The sequence below is a fragment of the Sceloporus occidentalis genome, unplaced genomic scaffold (assembly GCF_023333645.1).
Source record: "Sceloporus occidentalis isolate IW3139 unplaced genomic scaffold, rSceOcc1.0.p SCAF_38, whole genome shotgun sequence".
In the NCBI taxonomy this organism is placed as follows: Eukaryota; Metazoa; Chordata; class Lepidosauria; order Squamata; family Phrynosomatidae; genus Sceloporus; species Sceloporus occidentalis.
In genome coordinates this window covers 9,412,501-9,417,500 of record NW_028317018.1, presented here as the reverse complement: position 1 = coordinate 9,417,500, position 5,000 = coordinate 9,412,501, and the positions used below count along the sequence as shown (strand labels likewise).

The following is a 5,000-nucleotide window of genomic DNA, read 5'->3' as shown; positions in this document are numbered from 1 at the left end:
TTAAACCTTTATTTGAACCATCTCACCTTCTCACCTACTCACCATCTCACCTTCACTGTCCTGTCCCAGGGCTTATAATTCTTTCTGTCTGACGACAAGCAGCAGCAACAGCAGCAACAGAATAAGAGATGTAAAATAACAGCTCTCTCACCTGCAGCCATTCCACCCTGAAAGCGCCCGATCTCGTCTGATCTCGGAAGCTAAGCAGGGTTGGGCCTGGTTAGTAACTGGATGGGAGACCGCCTGAGAATACCAGGTGTTGAAGGCTTTTTCTTTTCTCACAGTCCGGGGAGAGCTTTTTGCCATGTGTTTCTTGCTCATCATCAAAGCTTTAAACCCTTATTTGAACCTTCTCACCTTCTCACCTTCTCACCTTCTCACCTTCTCACCTTCTCTGTCCTGTCCCAGGGCTTATAATTCTTTCTGTCTGACGACAAGCAGCAGCAGCAACAGAATAAGAGAAGTAAAATAAAAAGCTTTCACTCCTGCGGCCATACCCCTCTGAAAGTGCCTGATCTTGTCTGATCTCGGAAGCGAAGTGGGGTTGGGCCTGGTTAGTACCTGGATGGGAGACCGCCTGGGAATACCAGGTGTTGTAGGATTTTTCTTTTCTCACAGTCCGAGGAGAGCTTTTTGCCATGTGTTTCTTGCTCATCATCAAAACTTTAAACTATTATTTGAACCTTCTCACCTTCTCACCTTCTCACCTTCTCACCTTCTCTGTCCTGTCCCAGGGCTTATAATTCTTTCTGTCTGACGACAAGCAGGAGCAGCAACAGAATAAGAGAAGTAAAATAAATAGCATTCATACCTGCGCCATACCACCCTGAAAGCGCCTGATCTCGGAAGCTAAGCAGGATTGGGCCTGGTTAGTACCCGGATGGGAGACCGTCTGGGAATACCAGGTGTTGTAAGCTTTTTCTTTTCTCACAGTCCGGGGAGAGCTTTTTGCCATGTGTTTCTTGCTCATCATCAATGCTTTAAACCCTTATTTGAACCTTTTCACCTTCTCACCTTCTCACCTTCTCACCATCTCTGTCCTGTCCCAGGGTTTATAATTCTTTCTGTCTGACGACAAGCAGCAGCAGCAACAGAATAAGAGAAGTAAAATAAAAATCTCTCACGGTTGTGGCCGTACCACCCTGAAAGCGCCTGCTCTCATCTGGTTTTGGAAGCTAAGCAGGGTTGGGCCTGGATAGTACCTTGATGGGAGACCGGCTGGGAATTCCAGGGGTTGTAGGCTTTTTCTTTTCTCACAGTCCAGGGAGAGCTTTTTGCCATGTTTCTTGCTCATCATCAAAGCTTTAAACCCTTATTTGAACCTTCCCACCTTCTCACCTTCTCTGTCCTGTCCCAGGGCTTATAATTCTTTCTGTCTGACAAGCAGCAGCAGCAGCAACAGAATTAGAGAAGTAAAATAAACAGCTCTCACACCTGCGGCTATAACACCCTGAAAGCGCCCTACCTCGTCTGATTTTGGAAGCTAAGCAGGGTTGGGCTTGGTTAGTACCTGGATGGGAGACCGCCTGGGAATACCAGGTGTTGTAGGCCTTTTCTTTTCTCACAGTCCGGGGAGAGCTTTTTGCCATGTGTTTCTTGCTCATCATCAATGCTTTAAACCCTTATTTGAACCTTTTCACCTTCTCACCTTCTCACCTTCTCACCATCTCTGTCCTGTCCCAGGGCTTATAATTCTTTCTGTCTGACGACAAGCAGCAGCAGCAGAGGCAGCAGCAGAAGCAGCAGCAGAAGCAGCAGCAGCAGCAGAATAAGAGAAGCAAAATAAACAATTTTCCTGCCTGCGGCCATATCTCCCTGAAAGTGCCCAATCTCATCTGATTTAGGAAGCTAAGCAGGGTTGGGCCTGGTTAGTACAGGGATGGGAGACCACCTGGGAATACCAGGTGATGTAGGCTTTTTCTTTTCTCCCAGTCTGAGGAGAGCTTTTTGCCATGTCTTTCTTGCTCATCATCAAAGCTTTAAACCCTTATTTGAACCTTCTCACCTTCTCACCTTCTCTGTCCTGTCCCAGGGCTTATAATTCTTTCTGTCTGACGACAAGCAGCAGCAGCAGCAGCAACAGAATAAGAGAATTAATATGAAAAGCTTTCACGCCTGCAGCCTTACCACCCTGAACGCGCCTGATCTCGGAATTTAAGCAGGTTTGGGCCTGGTTAGTACCTGGATGGGAGACCATCTGGGAATACCAGGTGTTGTAGGCTTTTTCTTTTCTCACAGTCCAGGGAGAGCTTTTTGCCATGTGTTTCTTGCTCATCATCAAAGCTTTAAACCCTTATTTGAACCTTCTCACCTTCTCACCTTCTCACCTGATCACCTTCTCTGTCCTGTCCCAGGGCTTATAATTCTTTCTGTCTGACGACAAGAAGCAGCAGCAGCAACAGAATAAGAGAAGTAAAATAAACAGCTCCCACGCCTGCGGCCATACCACCCTGAAAGTGCCCGATCTCATCTGATCTAGGAAACTAAGCTGGGTTGGGCCTGGTTAGTACCTGGGTGGGAGACCGCCTGGGAATTGTAGGCTTTTTCTTTTCTCAACGTCCGGGGAGAGCTTTTTGCCAAGTGTTTCTTGCTCATCATCAAAGCTTTAAACCCTTATTTGAACCTTCTCACCTTCTCACCTTCTCTGTCCTGGCCCAGGGCTTAAAATTCTTTCTGTCTGACGACAAGCAGCAGCAGCAACAGCAGCAACAGCAGCAACAGCAGCAGCAGCAGCAGCAGCAGCAGCAGCAGCAGCAGCAGCAGCAGCAGCAGCAGCAGCAGCAGCAGCAGCAGCAGCAGCAGAATAAGAGAAGTAAAATAAAAAGCTCTCACGCCTACAGCCATACCACCCTGAAAGCGCCTGATCTCATCTGATTTTGGAAGCTAAGCAGGGTTTGTCCTGGTTAGTACCTGGGTGGGAGACCGGCTGGGAATTCCAGGGTATGTAGGCTTTTTCTTTTCTCACAGTCCAGGGAGAGCTTTTTGCCATGTTTCTTGCTCATCATCAAAGCTTTAAACCCTTATTTGAACCTTCCCACCTTCTCACCTTCTCTGTCCTGTCCCAGGGCTTATAATTATTTCTGTCTGACAAGCAGCAGCAGCAGCAACAGAATTAGAGAAGTAAAATAAACAGTTCTCACACCTGCGGCTATACCACCCTGAAAGCGCCCTACCTCGTATGATTTTGGAAGCTAAGCAGGGTTGGGCTTGGTTAGTACCGGGATGGGAGACCGCCTGGGAATACCAGGTGTTTTAGGCTTTTTCTTTTCTCACAGTCCGGGGACAGCTTTTTGACATGTGTTTCTTGCTCATCATCAAAGCTTTAAACCCTTATTTGAACCTTCTCACCTTCTCACTTTCTCACCTTCTCTGTCCTGTCCCAGGGCTTATAATTCTTTCTGTCTGACGACAAGCAGCAGCAGCAACAGAATAAGAGAAGTAAAATAAAAAGCTTTAACGCCTACGCCATACCACCCTGAAAGCGCCCGATCTCGTCTGATCTCGGAAGCTAAGCAGAGGTGGGCCTGGTTAGTACCTGGATGGGAGACCATCTGGGAATACCAGGTGTTGTAGGCTTTTTCTTTTCTCACAGTCCGGGGAGAGCTTTTTGCCATGTGTTACTTGCTCATCATCAAAGCTTTAAACCCTTATTTGAACCTTCTCACCTTCTCTGTCCTGTCCCAGGGCTTATAATTCTTTCTGTCTGACGACAAGCAGCAGCAGCAGCAACAGAATAAGAGAAGTAAAATAAAAAGCTCTCATGCCTGTGGCCATACCCCTCTGAAAGTGCCCAATCTCGTCTCATCTTGGAAGCAAAGCAGAGTTGGGCCTGATTAGTACCTGGATGGGAGACTGTCTGGGAATTCCAGGGTTTGTAGGCTTTTTCTTTTCTCACAGTCCAGGGAGAGCTTTTTGCCATGTGTTTCTTGCTCATCATCAAAGCTTTAAACCCTTATTTGAACCTTCTCACCTTCTCACCTTCTCTGTCCTGTCCCAGGGCTTATAATTCTTTCTGTCTGACGACAAGCAGCAACAGCAGCAACAGCAGCAACAGCAGCAAAAGCAGTAACAGCAGCAACAGCAGCAAAAGCAGCAACAGCAGCAACAGCAGCAGCAGAATAAGAGAAGTAAAATAAAATACTTTCACACCTGCGGCCATACCACCCTGAAAGCGCCTGATCTCGGAAGCTAAGCAGGGTTGGGCCTGGTTAGTACCAGAATAGGAGACCACCTGGGAATACCAGGTGTTGTAGGCTTTTTCTTTTCTCAACGTCCGGGGAGAGCTTTTTGCCATGTGTTTCTTGCTCATCATCAAAGCTTTAAACCCTTATTTGAACCTTCTCACCTTCTCACCTTCTCTGTCCTGTCCCAGGGCTTATAATTCTTTCTGTCTGATAAGTCAAAACCTCTCACGCTTGCAGCCATACCACCCTGAAAGCACCTGATCTCATCTGATCTCGGAAGCTATGCAGCATTTGGCCTGGATAGTACCTGGATGGGAGACCACCTGGGAATACCAGGTGTTGCAGGCTTTTTCTTTTCTCACAGTCCGGGGAGAGCTTTTTGCCATGTGTTTCTTGCTCATCATCAAAGCTTTAAACCCTTATTTGAACCTTCTCACCTTCTCACCTTCTCACCTTCTCTGTCCTGTCCCAGGGCTTATAATTCTTTCTGTCTGACGACAAGCAGGAGCAGCAACAGAATAAGAGAAGTAAACTAAAAAGCTTTAATGCCTGCGCCATACCACCCTGAAAGCGCCCGATCTCGTCTGATCTCGGAAGCTAAGCAGAGTTGGGCCTGGTTAGTACCTGGATGGGAGACCATCTGGGAATACCAGGTGTTGTAGGCTTTTTCTTTTCTCACAGTCCAGGGAGAGCTTTTTGCCATGTGTTTCTTGCTCATCATCAAAGCTTTAAACCCTTATTTGAACCTTCTCACCTTCTCACCTAATCACCTTCTCTGTCCTGTCCCAGGGCTTATAATTCTTTCTGTCTGACGAC

At 47.2% G+C, this 5,000-nt stretch overlaps 2 non-coding genes and 11 pseudogenes across 2 annotated transcripts; all 13 read left to right on the top strand.

Moving 5' to 3' along the window:
• Positions 1 to 149: 149 nt before the first annotated feature.
• LOC149297578 (5S ribosomal RNA) lies at positions 150 to 268 on the top strand (annotated as a pseudogene).
• Positions 269 to 483: 215 nt separating this feature from the next.
• Positions 484 to 602, top strand: LOC149297577 (5S ribosomal RNA; annotated as a pseudogene).
• A 522-nt stretch (positions 603 to 1,124) lies between these two features.
• Positions 1,125 to 1,243, top strand: LOC149297576 (5S ribosomal RNA; annotated as a pseudogene).
• Positions 1,244 to 1,432: 189 nt separating this feature from the next.
• LOC149297575 (5S ribosomal RNA) lies at positions 1,433 to 1,551 on the top strand (annotated as a pseudogene).
• A 246-nt stretch (positions 1,552 to 1,797) lies between these two features.
• Positions 1,798 to 1,916, top strand: LOC149297574 (5S ribosomal RNA; annotated as a pseudogene).
• A 197-nt stretch (positions 1,917 to 2,113) lies between these two features.
• LOC149297573 (5S ribosomal RNA) lies at positions 2,114 to 2,222 on the top strand (annotated as a pseudogene).
• Positions 2,223 to 2,832: 610 nt separating this feature from the next.
• On the top strand, positions 2,833 to 2,951 carry LOC149297572 (5S ribosomal RNA; annotated as a pseudogene).
• Positions 2,952 to 3,140: 189 nt separating this feature from the next.
• On the top strand, positions 3,141 to 3,259 carry LOC149297571 (5S ribosomal RNA; annotated as a pseudogene).
• A 199-nt stretch (positions 3,260 to 3,458) lies between these two features.
• On the top strand, positions 3,459 to 3,576 carry LOC149297570 (5S ribosomal RNA). The gene has a single exon (XR_016277044.1). It is a non-coding gene; the product is annotated as a 5S ribosomal RNA (ribosomal RNA).
• A 186-nt stretch (positions 3,577 to 3,762) lies between these two features.
• On the top strand, positions 3,763 to 3,881 carry LOC149297569 (5S ribosomal RNA; annotated as a pseudogene).
• A 266-nt stretch (positions 3,882 to 4,147) lies between these two features.
• LOC149297568 (5S ribosomal RNA) lies at positions 4,148 to 4,256 on the top strand (annotated as a pseudogene).
• A 157-nt stretch (positions 4,257 to 4,413) lies between these two features.
• Positions 4,414 to 4,532, top strand: LOC149297567 (5S ribosomal RNA; annotated as a pseudogene).
• A 199-nt stretch (positions 4,533 to 4,731) lies between these two features.
• Positions 4,732 to 4,849, top strand: LOC149297566 (5S ribosomal RNA). Its single transcript, XR_016277019.1, has one exon. It is a non-coding gene; the product is annotated as a 5S ribosomal RNA (ribosomal RNA).
• Positions 4,850 to 5,000: the final 151 nt, after the last annotated feature.